Source organism: Saccoglossus kowalevskii, chromosome 20 (assembly GCF_978046115.1).
Source record: "Saccoglossus kowalevskii chromosome 20, keSacKowa6.1, whole genome shotgun sequence".
Taxonomy (NCBI): Eukaryota; Metazoa; Hemichordata; class Enteropneusta; family Harrimaniidae; genus Saccoglossus; species Saccoglossus kowalevskii.
Window position 1 is genome coordinate 17,876,090 of NC_140660.1, and position 15,447 is coordinate 17,891,536.

The 15,447-nt window shown below is 33.6% G+C and overlaps 1 protein-coding gene and 1 long non-coding RNA gene across 2 annotated transcripts in view; both read left to right on the plus strand.

The window, feature by feature from the left end:
- Positions 1 to 15,447, plus strand: part of LOC102800992 (death-associated protein kinase 1-like) — an 84,726-nt gene that overhangs the window by 8,894 nt on the left and 60,385 nt on the right. Inside the window, exon 2 of the mRNA XM_085494507.1 lies at positions 2,227 to 2,325. The gene's annotated coding sequence lies outside the window, so the exon portion shown is untranslated. The remainder of the gene's footprint in view (positions 1 to 2,226; positions 2,326 to 15,447) is intronic.
- On the plus strand, positions 3,843 to 14,637 carry LOC146730079 (uncharacterized). The gene is made up of 4 exons (XR_014927867.1): positions 3,843 to 4,214; positions 5,306 to 5,503; positions 6,148 to 6,300; positions 14,305 to 14,637. It is a non-coding gene; the product is annotated as an uncharacterized LOC146730079 (long non-coding RNA).

Consider the following 15,447-nt stretch of genomic DNA (forward strand, 5'->3'; position numbering starts at 1 on the left):
TCAAATACTCACTACCTTCCTTGTCAGCGCCTAAAATGAATACATCAATCTCATTTCATTTGTAAGTGTTCGTTAACTCTCAGACCGTGCAGTTTGGCGCTGTGTAGCAAAGTGGCTAAATTTGAGAATTGAGTTGACCAGCTTTGAACATTGCATTCTCATGTTCTTTGGTCATACCTAGTGCTTTCCTCAGTCAGTTGCATTTCCACATCTTCATTCATATTATACTATACTAAATAGAGATACTTCCTGTTTTGTCTTCATTTCTCTAATTTTTTTTATTTTTTGTGTACCAGCCAGATTGTTGACTTCCATCATCCAGATGAAAGCAATTATACCATCTTCCTCATCGTCATCATCATCTATTACCTCTTTTATTTCAGTGTATGTTGATTGACGAACTATTTTCTTGAACGCCCAAGTCCATAATTTAAAATGAATGAAGTTTGCATATTTTGCGCCGAAATAAAAAAAGTGCACTGGCACGTGACTAATTTGCATTGTAACATGAAAAACAAATAAATTATCAAAGTACTGTCTCATTTGCATATTCTTGCAGTCAGTATCAGTACTAAAATTACTCATCTTCTATAATATGTTAAAAAGTAGGACACAATATCTTACTACTGCTTTACAAAGACTATTCAATATCATTGCCTGAATCATGGAATACCGGTACAAGTATAATAATGCCAATAAATTAATCCAGTTTAAAACATAATCCAGTATACACGTACTACAGAGGTAATGCTATCTTAAGCTGCCGTGGAAAACTATTCACAAACATTTTAAACACTAGGCTAATATCATACTTAGATATGAATAACCTATTATCAAAGCAGCAGTTTAATTTTAGAAAGAATTGTCAAACTACAGACAACTTATTTATATTAAAGACATATGTGAACAAATATCTGTACCATGCAGAACATTCTAAAAGCACTAAATCTAAGGCCAAGAAATCTAATAAAATTTATGCATGTTTCATTTCTTCAAGAGAACTTTTGACACCCATTTCAAATTTGGCTAGAAACATTTTTTTTGCAAGGCTTTAGACAATTTTTACTGGCTCAAGTTTCTGGGCCCTGATAAAACTGTTGTGTAAAACAAGGTAATTTGTATAGTACAGCTAATGACGTGGTGTCTAATCACTAAATAAAACCAAATTTTTGTTCATTGTAAGAGGCACCTCTGAATTTGATTTTAGAGTTCTGTTTAATAAGATATCTAATAAACCATATGAAATGCAAAATGTTTTAATATGATACTTACAGTGAAGGTCAAAGATTTTATACAGAATATGGTATATGTGAATGCAACTTTAAATCAAAGAATATATACAGGGTATTTTATCTAGCTTGTGTTTCTTACCCAATCCAAAATTGTGGATAACTAGTTCTCAGTTGGTATCATAACAAAAAAGGCTTGAGTTGCCACACAGAGCCGAGTCAGAGTTTCTGAGTTTCAATCATGATTTATCAGAGCTGAACATCTTGTAATTCAGAATGTTATCATATTTTCTCGATTGATCGATAAATGTCCTTTATGACAAGATTCACCTCCATTACAATTAATGTGGCCTGTACTAATTGAAAGCACACACACAACTTGAATAATGCATATTCAGATGGCCCAAGTTGTCCATGTCACATGTATGGTATTGAGTGCCATGTTCGCCCAATCTGTCAGCTGTCAATTAATCTCATTATTGGCTACCCAACCTAAATGTCAGACCAATCAGAGAGCAGCTTGCTTTTTCAATATTTTTTTCATTTTTCTGATCATTGAACTTTCCCTTGCGTTCAATCTTGTTGAAAGATGTACATACTAATAATAAATCCATAGTTCTCCTTTAGTTGTCAGAAAATTAATTATACTTACTCATTTATTACAAATCTACCATCGGCCAAGTTGATGCCCAATATTAAGATAATAGTCATGATTACTCCTATGAATAGAAAAATCATGAAAACTTGTAGTGCATTTTCTCATGTGAGAAAGTGAATGGGGCAATACAAAATGTTGGAATTATGTACTGTTTCTGTTCTGAGTACGAGTACAGGTCAATGAACCAGGTATTACAAGCTTATTCAGTCATTGCATGACATGACCTAGATTTATACAATGATAAATGAATAAATCATGTTTGTACTGACCAAATCATCTACAACATGCATTAGATATTCATGTTGTACAATGTACTGTTCATTATATTTTGTTTTCCAGGGTCAGAGAACTCCATTACATTATGCTGCAGATAATGGACATACACCTGTTGCAGAGTTGTTATTAAAACATGGTGCTTATATCACTGCTGTCGACAAAGTGAGTATACTGGTGATGTTCAATGAAAGTATGTTTTTTATGAAAGCAATGTCTAAGGTCACCAGTAAATTGTGATAACATAAAAAAATTAGTGGTTTAATGTTGAGAAATACATGTAATGTACAGGCATGTGAACCCAATCACCTTAGCCACCCAAGCCTGGAACTTTGCATGTGACACTGTCATACCCCCCCCCCCCCCCCAATGCAATGATTGCTCTCACATCCATGTATATGTACATGTACATACATATGGATGTAAAAATGCCCCAAAAACCTGGAATTTTCTTTTTATGTCATAAAATTTACAAACTGCTGTTATACGGCATAAACTGAATTCTAATTTCCCTGTCAAGGAATCATTTTGTACACATTAACTTTCCAGCATGTTGAATGTAAAGTCATAGGCTTTGGGTGCAAATGACTTGTTGTATTTTGTTTATTGATAATGAAGTGATAAGGTATAGTTGGGGGGGGGGGGTTCTGAATAAAATATGGTACGCAAGCTGAAGTATAAAAATACTTAAAAGGGGTGTCACTTAGTTATTTGATGAATGTATAGTGTTAGGATTGTCAAGTGTGAAAAAAAGAATTTCATGAATTCATGTTACCTTGACTTGGAAACAGTATGATTTTAGTATGTATATACATGTACATGTAGGGTATCTATTTTAAGTTTCTACACTTGAACAAGGGTATAATTTTACAAAAATAAGTTCGTGTTTAGCGTTTTTTTGGACAGGCAATACCTCAGCAGTTGTACCCGGTCTGACTTTGAGTACCCCCCCCCCCCCCCCCCCCCCCCCCGCCCATCGATTTTGATTTCATAAAAACAATGTAGTTACATATGACCACATTGTAAAATATCATTTATTTGGAATCCAAAAATGAGGATAGATTTACCTCTGTGAATCTGTACCTATATATCCAGATATATGCCTGGCTTGATGATGTTCAAATTTCACACATGTCACATGTATGTACACTCATTTGATGACCCAATTCAAGATGGTTGAATGCTGGCAATTTTATTTAAAAACAAATTATAGTCTTTGCCCAGAGTTTTATTTATTTAGCATTTTCAACTAACATTTTCCTCTAAATCTAAGCCCCACAATGCATCGTGTTTCAAGATTTATTAAATTACTTACAGTAACCTATACTAAATCATGACTTACTCAACAATGGTTAGAACGTTAAACCTTTGGCCCACATATTTCTACTAAACTAAAAGTCCAGTGAATCCTTCACAAACACCCCACTCCTAGACCACAGAATCATACCCAATGTTTTTTTGATAAATTGAAAGTGAGTCTGTGATAATAAAATACATTTCATCATAAATCACAGTATAGTTCATGGTCAAGGTGATCAATAGTCTCAATGTTTATATTTCGTAGTTGATTTTAGTCTCACATGATATAATAATTAATGTGTTAACGATAGGAAAGTGTCAAGATGGACTGTGATTATAAAACTTTTATTGCAAAAGACGTCTTACTAGTATTTCGTGGCATGGCTTGGATTTATCGGCTCAATTGTTTTCAATTTTGCCATTGAATTGCGTGTTTGCACTGAGTGGTCATTTTCAGACGTATTCATCAGCCGAAATTCTTTCTTGCATCTTGGAGGAAATTCACAAACCTTAGGGTAAGTATCGAGGTCCTAATCTGAATATTGATTTATACGAGTTTGTTTACATCTTTTATGTGGTGAGGCATGATGAATCTCAATGACTGTGTGCAAATGTTTTCTGTTTCTTTGCAGAGATCCCAGGAAAGACTGTTGGTGTTAGGAGTACTAGAGATACAATGTGTAAGTGATAAAAGATTGCTTGTAACACTGTAGTAGAATGGAAGGGTGGCATACGTATAAAACAATTAAACCAAGGTATGGATACTGTCATAATCTCTTTCCAGAATACCCCAGTAATTAATACCCCAGCTTCCAATCCAGTCTGTTTCTCCACTTCACTATTTTCGTAGCGAAGTGGAGAAACAGACAAGGGAACCTATGGTATTCAATCATGTATTACCACCACCCATCGTTCCATGGCTCTTTGTGGTCTTACTGCCCTCTACAGAGTAAATAAGAAATGCAGGCCTCAACAAAAGTGATGTTCCACCTCTGACATGGAAGTTCTATATTTTGTTGATGTTTGTAGATTACAACATTACCGGAATATCACAAAGTCATGGTAGCATCATATGGGTTATTCAACTAATGGGTGGTCATTATAATCATTCACATATCAATGAAACAATTTCAATTGGCAATTTCTGGTGAAAGAAAACAGTGATATTGGATATTTGAAAGTCTATTATAAATGACAATCCAGCAAACATCAATCGTTCCTATATGACCATTGAAGGATTGTCAAAATTTGAGATATCTTAGTTGATTTTAGAGTGATGAATTAAAATCAAAATGATTTGGAATAACACCAATACCCCCCCCCCCCCCCCGTCACATGTCAATACATAGTATTCACCAAGTAATTTATATTAAAGGAACCTAAATAAAAATAATATGTACTGCTTTTGACTGTTTTAAAATTTATTTGACTTTTTATGCTTTTCTTTTTTTCATTTTCTGTTTATGTGCAAATCAAAATTTATTCTATGTTGTCAAAGTAATTTAAAATTAAACATTACTGCTCAATCTGGTTTTCCATATCAATACAAATTTTGTTTCATTGTTAGAATTCTTGGTTAACATTGCCCTTAATTTGTGTAATGTATTTGCTTTTTGTATTTAAAATGTTGAAAAATGTTGTCTCAAAATTGTGGCATTCAAAGTTAAACTAGTTAAATGACCATAGGTGGTGCAATTTGCTTGTTTACTTGTGCTTTCTTTCGGAATGAGTGGTTGCTAAATGTCTAGTCTTGGCGTCTTTAATAGAGTGACACATATTGCTGTAATACCACATACTTTGAATCATAATGACCATGCTGATTGTGTATCATGTACCATACTTGTAGGAACATGCATAACCTCATTCCAAATCATGGAAATCAGAAGCGAAGGAAGAGTAAGACCTGTACACCCATGGTTGCAAGCAGTATGTGTACAGACATGGGACTTGGAATTGTGTGTGTGTTTTCATTGATTGTGATCACTAATGTTGAAGTCTCTACATTGAATCCAAATTGTGCCAAGTCAGTGTGTTTGAAAGTGTGGTAAGTATGACACATGTGATAGACTGCCACATTTCTTGTTTTTTTATAAGTTGCAATGTATTATCAAGTGACACCTAATTTTTTTAGAGGGTGTGGGGGCGGCATAATCCAAGAAGAAAATCACCTTTCAACAGTAGAAGAGGTCAACTATTTTTACATTTTAGTTTAGACCGTCATTGGTTAAATATTATTTTTTTTTCAAATATTATTGAACATACCACTGACTAAATGATGATTCATTTGTAATTGGATTGACCTGCATATCTGGAACAAAGCAATTACTGTAAAAAATAAAGTGAACTGAGAATATTCTAGGTGGCGCTATACAATGAAACTGAACAGGCAAGGCACATATGTGTAGAAATTAACCAAATTCAAACAGATTGGGCAAACCTTGGGCAGACCTCTGAACTTCAATATGGTTTAGAAATAAGAATTAATCCTGTTCCCCTTCCATTTCCAGTCACTATTATGTGACCATCTAGAAAAGATCAAGTGATGTGAACAGGGAGCACATCTCTCCAATTTTGAGCAATGCACAATGAGTGTGACACAGTGTACATATGGCTTTATTTATTAAAGTATTGATAGCTTGAGATCTACATATATTTCATAATTGTTTTTTTTCTCTGCATTAAATTTAGATTTCCTGACCCTGCAGTATGGTGGCATACTATCACAAAATGGTTGGCTTTGTGCAACATTTCAAGCTGTCCTACCACATACATGTGTCACATGTATCTTTAAGAACAAAGTCACAGCCTCCATCATTCAGTGTTCAAAATGTGTTCATAATTGTGAGTATAATGTCAACTATTCTGTTTAGTTACAGGGCGGCGGTCGTTTAATACGCAGTGCATGTTTGATGTATTTTACATGAGTTGTATATTGCACTGTACATTTGTATTGAAAACAATGCAGCACAACGACCATCATCTTTTCAGTTCTGCTGCTGACTTTGTCGAGAGAGTTATCATTTGAGTGATTGTTCATCGGTGTCTGGTGGTATTCATTATTCAATAATGCTGGTTTCAGATTAGATATTGCTGCCAAACTATATGTCAGAACCATCTGATTCTTGGCAAGACTGTTCTTAATGAATGATGATTGTGAGTCGCTCATAATTAGATGTTGTACACTATTGGGTATTCATCTGTGCTAGTTTGATTGTCATTGTATTATTATCAACAATCATACCATTCATTTTTACTTGCATTCTTTCTATAAGTTCCTCTTTTTTTATGTAGAACTTTATTTCTTGCATATCTTTATCTTTTATTTTAAGCTCCTTTAGTAATACTTGCACATAGTGCTGGATTATTGACATCATTGATAGAGCCTACTCTAGCATAGATTTGGCCGAGACCTTCTGAGATTTTGCTGTCTATTGCTGCGAACATAGGCACTTGTTGTTGGTGTCAACCAGTTTCTTTTGGTGTTGGAATTAATCCTTCTTTTCCAATTCTTTGTAGAAGTGTGTCATCTTTGAAATGCGTTGATGGTTTACTGGGTGTGGTGGAAAGGGTACTCTACATGCATTTTCAGTGTTTGATATGACTTTCTATTACAATGTCGTTGGTGGTGGTGATTCAGTGACCATATTATCTGATGTGTTTTTGTTGTCTGAGTCAGTGTTGTTTTCGTAATCCTTATTTCTGTATCCAATGGGTTTTCTTGATGTTTTGACGGTTCTTTTTTCATGTCTAACAGTGCTGTAAGCATTCTTGTTTAGATCTTCCATGAGTAACATGTGTGACTGTTACATTGTGGTGTGTCATTAGGACCAGGAAAAAATTGTAAACATTTAAATTTAAAAATTTAAATTTAAAATATGAGAAGTTGATATCAAATATGATAAATGAATGGTGAACATTTATTAACATTTACCTTAAAAAGCGTCCAGGTTGGTTGTTGGGATAATAGGTTATATTTTGGGAGATCACTGGAACCAAACATTGCCCAAATCTATACTTGGTAGCGTAAAAAATAACTGTGCATATGATCCAAAAAAAAATTATTATATGTATTCTATTTAGTGTTCAAAATAAGATTTCAATTAACTACCTTTTAATTCACACTTTTATGCAAAACTTAAATCATTATTGTTTGGCAAATTTAAAAAAAAAACATGTTGCAAACATGAAATCCCTTGATGTACATGTCAACTTACTTCTCCAGTGATCCCTATATATTAAATGGAGATCACAACACATCATTCCAGCAATAATTTCAACAAAACTTCAATCATTTTTACCCTTGACATAAATGTATTTAAACTTGGCTGTTCAAGTCTTGTATTTTAAATTTAATTTTTCATTTAAATGCTCATATTTTAAATTTGAATTTCTTGTTGTTTTAATTGAGGTCCTATTTACACACCATAGTTACATTCTTATTTGTTAGCACTGATATTTCTAAGGTGTTGATGCCATCAGTTTCAATGGTGTAAGTTTTTGATTATTTATGTGGGGATATATATACACCTAAAAATAATTAATTGCTGTCCAACCAAAATAACAGCATCTAAAATGTATCAGCTAGGTCAGGTGATATCCTATTTTTAATTCCTGATTGGATGTAGTTTGAAAATGGGGCTTGTAATTTCACATCTATCTTTTTTCTGTATCTCTGACATGCCTCAACCAATCACATTCAAATTTTACACATACATCATAGCACACATATGTACAAACACAAGATGGCCAAATGATAGTGATTGTAATGTTAAAATGTAAAAAATCAAACATTCCTGAACTGGATCTATGTCATTGTTGACATATTTTATTTAAAAATTGGGATGTACCTTGAACATAGTGATAAAGACATTGTTGCATGTCATTGTTCAAGATTGAATATAAAATGGCTGTTCCAGTGCTGTATCTCTGACATATTTTGACCAAACACTTACAGAAATCATTTGATTATGGCACAGAATAATATATGGCAAATTCCACATATGATTCATGATATGCACTCCCTTTTTTTGAAACACCTGACAATGCAAAGTGTGGAGCACATTATTAGAAAAGGATAGAGGGTGGATGGATAAACCACAGTGCAGATGTGCTAATACAATAGAGGATAGACAGTAAAAAAAATTTCAATGACTTTGAAAATAGTCTGTCAAAAATACAAACTACAAACCATCAGCAGAAAAAAAATCATGAGATGGCTGACTTGAAAAATTACTGATCAAAAACAGTGTCTACGAGTCAACGAGCTAATGACAAAATTAAAATAATTAAAATCAGGCTCACTCACATGAAAAAAAGCATGACAAAAACATGCAATTCAAGCATGGAAGGTAGTAGGTCTGCTATCTTTCATGGTCATGTCTTGCTGCCATGAAAAAAATAGTCAATCAAAAACACTGACCACAAATCATACAAGCTGGTGACAAAATTGAAAGCAGGAACCGACTGACTTGCAAAATTACTGGTCAAAAACAGAGACTACAAGCCGATGACAAAATTGAAATAATTAAATGCAGGCTCTGACTGACACTAAAAAGCTTGGCTAATACATGCAATACAAGCATGGAAGGTAGTAGGTCCTACTACTTCCATGGTCATGTCTAGCTGCAGTGAAAACAATAGTTGGTCAATAACACAGACAACAAATCATATGAGCCAGTGACAAAATTAAAAGCAGGGGCAGACTGACGTTAAAAATAGCAGGGTAAAATCACATGAATTTTCGGATTGGCACCTCTGTTTGCCCCAACGCTAACAAAAAAGTCTTGTCATCTACTTCCTATTCTTGTCAGATTTTTAGAATGTCAGGCCATAAGATAACTAGGACAAAACACAAATTACAAGTTTAGAAAAGCCTGTCATTTTATTTAAAGGAAAAGTCTAGACATGTGTAAGAAATGCAATTTACATTTTTTTATATCACTTTCCATTCTCTAGATATTCAACTTTTTATCAATATTATGTAGTCCACCATCTTGTTTCTCCAGCAATGAATTGTGGATAAAGTTGAAATCATATCCACTGTAAATTGCATTCTGCAACATTTGTGGAGCTCTTTCATCTTGGAGCATTATCTTGTTGATCTTGACTTGTCCTTTTACTATAGACGCCCATAATTCGCTACTAGAACATGTGGTACCAAAAATGGACCATGAAAAGACGGGACCCTCACAGATGAGAGGACCAACATACAGTACAGTAATGAAACAAAGAATGAAAATACACTAGTCCATGGAGCATACAGACTCGGCATAGAGATGAATGGTAATAGCATACTTAATTTGGTATCTGGTACCAAAAATTATTTGCACTATTTAGAATAAGGATAAGAATATGATAAGTCATGAGGAAATAATGCTCCAAATTGTAACACCAATCTAATCAACATAATTTTCATTAAACTCAAAAAAATATTTGAAAACAAGAGTCAACAAATGCATGATAATAAAAACAAACCAAAAGAATAATCTGCACACATATCGACTGCTAAAGAAAAATTGCCAGTATAAAACTTGGATAACTACAGTAACAAATGCAAGGCATAGAATATAATTGGGAAATTAAGAAATAGAGAAAGGACGATACAAAAAAATACCTTGCAGTGGCAGAAAGTGCACTGCTTGTTGCCGAAATGCACTTCTTACTTGAATGCAAGTTATATGAAAATGAGAGAACTGAAATTCAATACTTTGCAACAACACAAATACTAATAATTTGGTTTCAATGTAACAAATAATAACAAGGTACATCTATACATGTTTCAATGCCATAAAAAATCATTTAAAAACTACCAGCTGCTCTTAAATAAAAAACACAGGAGTTCTTTCTAAGCTTTCTTTGATTTTATATTTTTCTTTTACCATGAAGTTCATAGTATCTTTTTCTTATTGATTCGACTACACTGAAGTCACTACTAAACTCGGCAGTGTTTTGTTTTGTTTTGTTGACTGTTGACAGTTATTTGTTTTGTGTTCTTGGATTAACAGCGATTATTAGGTATATTATTTTCACTTTACGGTATATCGTAGCCAGTACCAGCATAAATATCAGATTTTTTGGAAGCATGACATTGTAATTTAAATTTCGTTCATTTATGCCGTGTGATGACGCTACCTTCAGAGCCTTCCTGTGATTCAGAGTCCCATGTTGACTATGCCAGGTTGTTTACTTACATGTACTTGCTGTCAGTGTCTGACTGGTATATACAAAATACGACCAAGAGAACGTCAAAATAAGAAAAAAAATGCTAAAAGTCAGTGTCAAGAGAGCAACAGAGCTACTACTGTAACAACAATCTGTCAACATTTTGTAGTCACAACAACCATGAACAAAATATAATTTAAAATTGTGGTGACTTAATTTTATGTCTATCTAGTTGTTCACATGTTTTCCTCTTCATCTACTGGCATTGCATTGTAAAATAGAGATCGGAAATACTTTACATGGGTGCAGACACAAGAAAGGCCAGTTCATAATAAGTCGTATCAGAGTTTGTGTCAATATTGCGTTAGTTTGGTGACGGCTATTACTAGTAGTAAAGAAGCGTCTACGTTGTACTGTCCGCGTTGTACATGCATCCACGGTCTGTGATTCAACTTCAACTGTAGTTGTTTATTTTTATGTCAGTGGATGTTTTACCGCTTATAGTCTACGTCAGCACTAAATATATGTTGTCGTTCACACTCAGTCGCTTTCTGAAAGTGCACTCAGCACTTTGTTTGTCTGGTGATTTTGTAAGTCGGGCATCTCCTGATTTTTATTCTGTTGATGGTTCGTAGTCTTTGTTTTTGACAGACTATTTTCTATGTCATGGAAGGTCGGTCATGAAAATTTTTCACAGGGCATCCGCACTCTGTGTTTTATGCATCCACACTCTATTGTTTTCTCGTCTGCCCTCTATCTTTTACTAAAAGTGCGGTCAGCGCTTTGCATTTGCCCTTTGCGTTTTTCACACCTTTTCAGATATATATGACAGGGTTCATATATCTTTCTCTTTCTATTTTGAGTAATGTACCAGTTAATTATTTTGTTCTTGTCATGGTTGATTGTAGTCCACTCTTTTTATTGGGATGTCTGGTGTTTAGCTCATAAAAATCACTGTGAAAAAGTACCATAGGTTATTTTCATTGATTTGTTAATAAATACTGACACAGCACCACCAACTCTGCCCAAAATATTCTACCCATTCACTGACAGAATTAAATGCAGTATACCAAGGAAAGGTAACCATGTTTCAACTACAAAGATAAAAATCAAAATTGTCAGTTTATTTAACCACTCTAACCACTTGAGCCATGATTTGCCAGTGAATCAATGAGTTCTATTGTTATTTCACATGTTCACATGTAATTTAGCAGATTTTACTTATCAGCAAAAATAAAATTAAGCAAATAAGAAATGCATTTACAATATTCCATAAGTTTCTATTATTTTTCTTTATCTCCGTACCACATTGTCTTGGCTACAACTGGCTCAGAATTTTCTCTGAAATCTGGTGCATTTGATTGGTTGTGAGCTGATTTCTCTCAAGTTGTCCACATTTTCTTTTTTTTTATTTCAACTGTTTATTATCCACTCTAAGTGATCCCATCTTTTATCTTTCTAACATTCACCTTCATAATTAGGTGTTTTCATTGATTTTATTTAATTTGGTTCTCCCGCTTGTCAAGCATTGATAGCATGTCTGCATCTAAACCCATCAACACTTCCACTTCCAATGGTGGCTTTCCTTGGCATATGTAACTAAGACGTGTTTTTATAGTTGTTTGGGTCTTGGTTCGTTTACACATCTGCTATTGTAGTGTACATGAATAGGTTTATTGTTTAGTTTTTTTTTCCTTTTTGTTAGAACTACTTATTTATTACTTTTGTACCCAAGCTGAATTTAACTTTAACAAATAAATAAAATAAAGATTATTATTATTATAGCAAGCAAAAATTTATCAGTATTACATTAATATTTATAATTCATATTACATATGTATGTGCAATTCAAACCATACTTCTAGAGTACTGCCTCTCAAAATTCAACTGTTTCAACGGCCTTGACATACGAGTATGTCATATAACGGATGATCACAAAATTAAAGCCAATTTAATTACACTTCCTATGTATATAACAACACAGTGAAACATAACCAGAAGATTATTTTTGGTTCATGTTTGAGTACCATTAAGGAAGATTTAAGAGTGAGTCAGAATACAGTCACTATTGGGCCACTCAAGTTCATGTGAGGCAAAGGCTTTGGAATAGGCTATGGCGCATGTACCAATAGTTAACGATGCACTAGTCACAGTATTTCTTTTTCATAATGGAGTACATTGCCAGCAACGATTGATTGCATCATAGTACTATTTATCCAAATATACTCCCACACTCCTGGATCACTGCTACATGTAGTGATGGAATTTGGCATTAAATATAAACGGAGCTGTGCGCATTGTCAATGCTTTTGATTTTCAGATTGGAAAGTGGTTGACTGATGGCCATTATTTTAATAAATGCTGTTCAAACTTCACATATGCACTAACATAATATTATCACTAACATTTTATTGCTGTTAACCAATGGAAAGTATTTCTGAGGATTCAATAAACGTATTATTATTACATGTATTATTAAAGTTACATATTGTTGCCATAATGTGAAAATTCAATTGAAAATAGATGACTGTTTCAGTTTTGTTAGCTCCGCTGTCGACTTTGTCGAGCGGAGCTTATCATATGAGTGATTGTCCGTCGTCCGTCGTTTGTCGTCCGTGTCAATGTTTTACTTTTTCGACTTCTTCTTGAAAACTACGAGCCTGAATGCTTTGATACTTGGTGTATATGTACCTTGGGTAGACCTCTCTGAGGTTTGTTCATTTCATGTTGATATCTTCAATTCTCTAATTTTGGTGAATATTTTTGTCATTTTTGGTAAAAAGTGATATTTTCGACTTCTTGTTAAAAAACGCAAGTCAAATTGCTTTGATATTACATATATAGGTACTACATGTGGACCTCTCTCAGATTTGTTCATTTTGTAATGATATCTTTAATTCTCTAATTTTGGTGAATATTTTTGTCATTTTTGGTGAAAAGTGATATTTTCGACCTCTTGTTAAAAAACGCAAGTCAAATTGCTTTGATATTACATATATAGGTACTACATGTGGACCTTTCTCAGATTTGTTCATTTTGTAATGATATCTTTAATTCTCTAATTTTAGTGAATATTTTTGTCATTTTTGGTAAAAAGTGATATTTTCGACTTCTTGTTAAAAACCGCAAGTCCAATTGCTTTGATATTACATATATAGGTACTACATGTGGTTCTCTCTCAGGTTTGTTCATTTCATGATGATATCTTTAATTCTCTAATTTTAGTGAATATTTTTTTAATTTTTGGTAAAAAGTGATATTTTTGACTTCTTGTTGAAAACCGCAAGTCTGATTGCTTTTATATTACATATATAGGTACTACATGTGGACCTCTTTCAGATTTGTTAATTTTGTGGTGATATCTTCAGTTATCTAATTTTGATGATTATTTTTGGTGAAAAGTGATATTTTTGAATTCTTGTTGAAAACAGCAAGTCCTGTTGCTTTGATACTATATTGTTCATTTTCTAATGATATCTTCTGTTCTTTAATTGCAATGTGCATTGCTAACAGCGGAGCTATCTCAGCCGACAGGCTGCTTGTTTACTTTATAGCATGACTTGTGATTTGATGATGGCCGTTTGGTTTAATTCTAAAGTGTCCTTTCTCTGACCAATTTACTCCACATTTAATATTGGAACACAGGACATTGTTTTGACTTGTTTCAACTTCTTTATTTTTCAGTATATGAGAAGTGCATGAGTTTTGCTGTTGGACTATCAAACACTGTTTCAAGCACAAGAGAGACTTCCAGAAGCATACCACTGATGCTTGAACGAATATAACTTTGTACCTCAATAAAAATATCAAGTTATTAGTACCTTAATAACAACATAGCAGCATAGGGGCATCTCAATTATAAAGTGTACATTTCTTGCTGTGAAAGACACCCAATTTATTTTAACTCTGTATTTTGCATAGAATCCATTAACATATGTAACTATTTCAAGTTTACCATGGCAATATTCTGTGAGCTGTTTTTTTTCAATCATTAAACTGCACTTTTCTTGCTGTTTATTTGCATGTGTATTAAAATATGTGGTATATGTATGTGTGTATACAAGGTTATGTGGTTTGTTTCTGAATCTCGCACAGCGTCATATTGAATTTGAAGAAGGATCTAGATGCAATAATGTATTTGACTTCTTCTCTCATATCATCTTGCCACCATATATCCTTCTTCTCATCCAATATGGCACTGTGGGAGATTCATTTTAGTTTAAATAACATGACTGAGGTGGAAATAATCGGTCAATTTCCACATTTTACACTGATAACTCAAGAATCACATCAGATTTTCATAAAACTTTGCAAATAGGTGCTCTGGGTCATGCAGCATATGTGAGACTGGGATAGCTCACCTGTTGGATCTCAGTTGAAATATGTGCATATTTATTACTCAATTTACATAAATTAGACTCATGACTCTTGACTAGAGCTTTTGATTCTGAGAAACACTTGTTTTGAGAGTCAAGCTAGTAGATTAATTATTCAAATTTGTTTAGAATTTAAAAAAAAAATGACGTGTGTCTTGGTGTTGTCAAAAGCATTCAACAGATGCTCATTTGTTTTACCAAGCATTGGTCTGCATTGTCTGTTTCTGAATGTGAATATGTTGCTAACTGTTTCCTCATCCAGTCTACATGTGATATCCTATTTCATGTTTGGTACTTTGTATTAGGTGGGGGGTGGTCGTGATTATGCTGGGGACTTTAATAAAACATGTGTGTAATTTCCTGACATACATCTCAGTAAATTTCAAATATACTTTTCTCTGTTGGGTTATCTGTAAACTACAAATTCCATTTTTACTTCCTGATTTTGTAC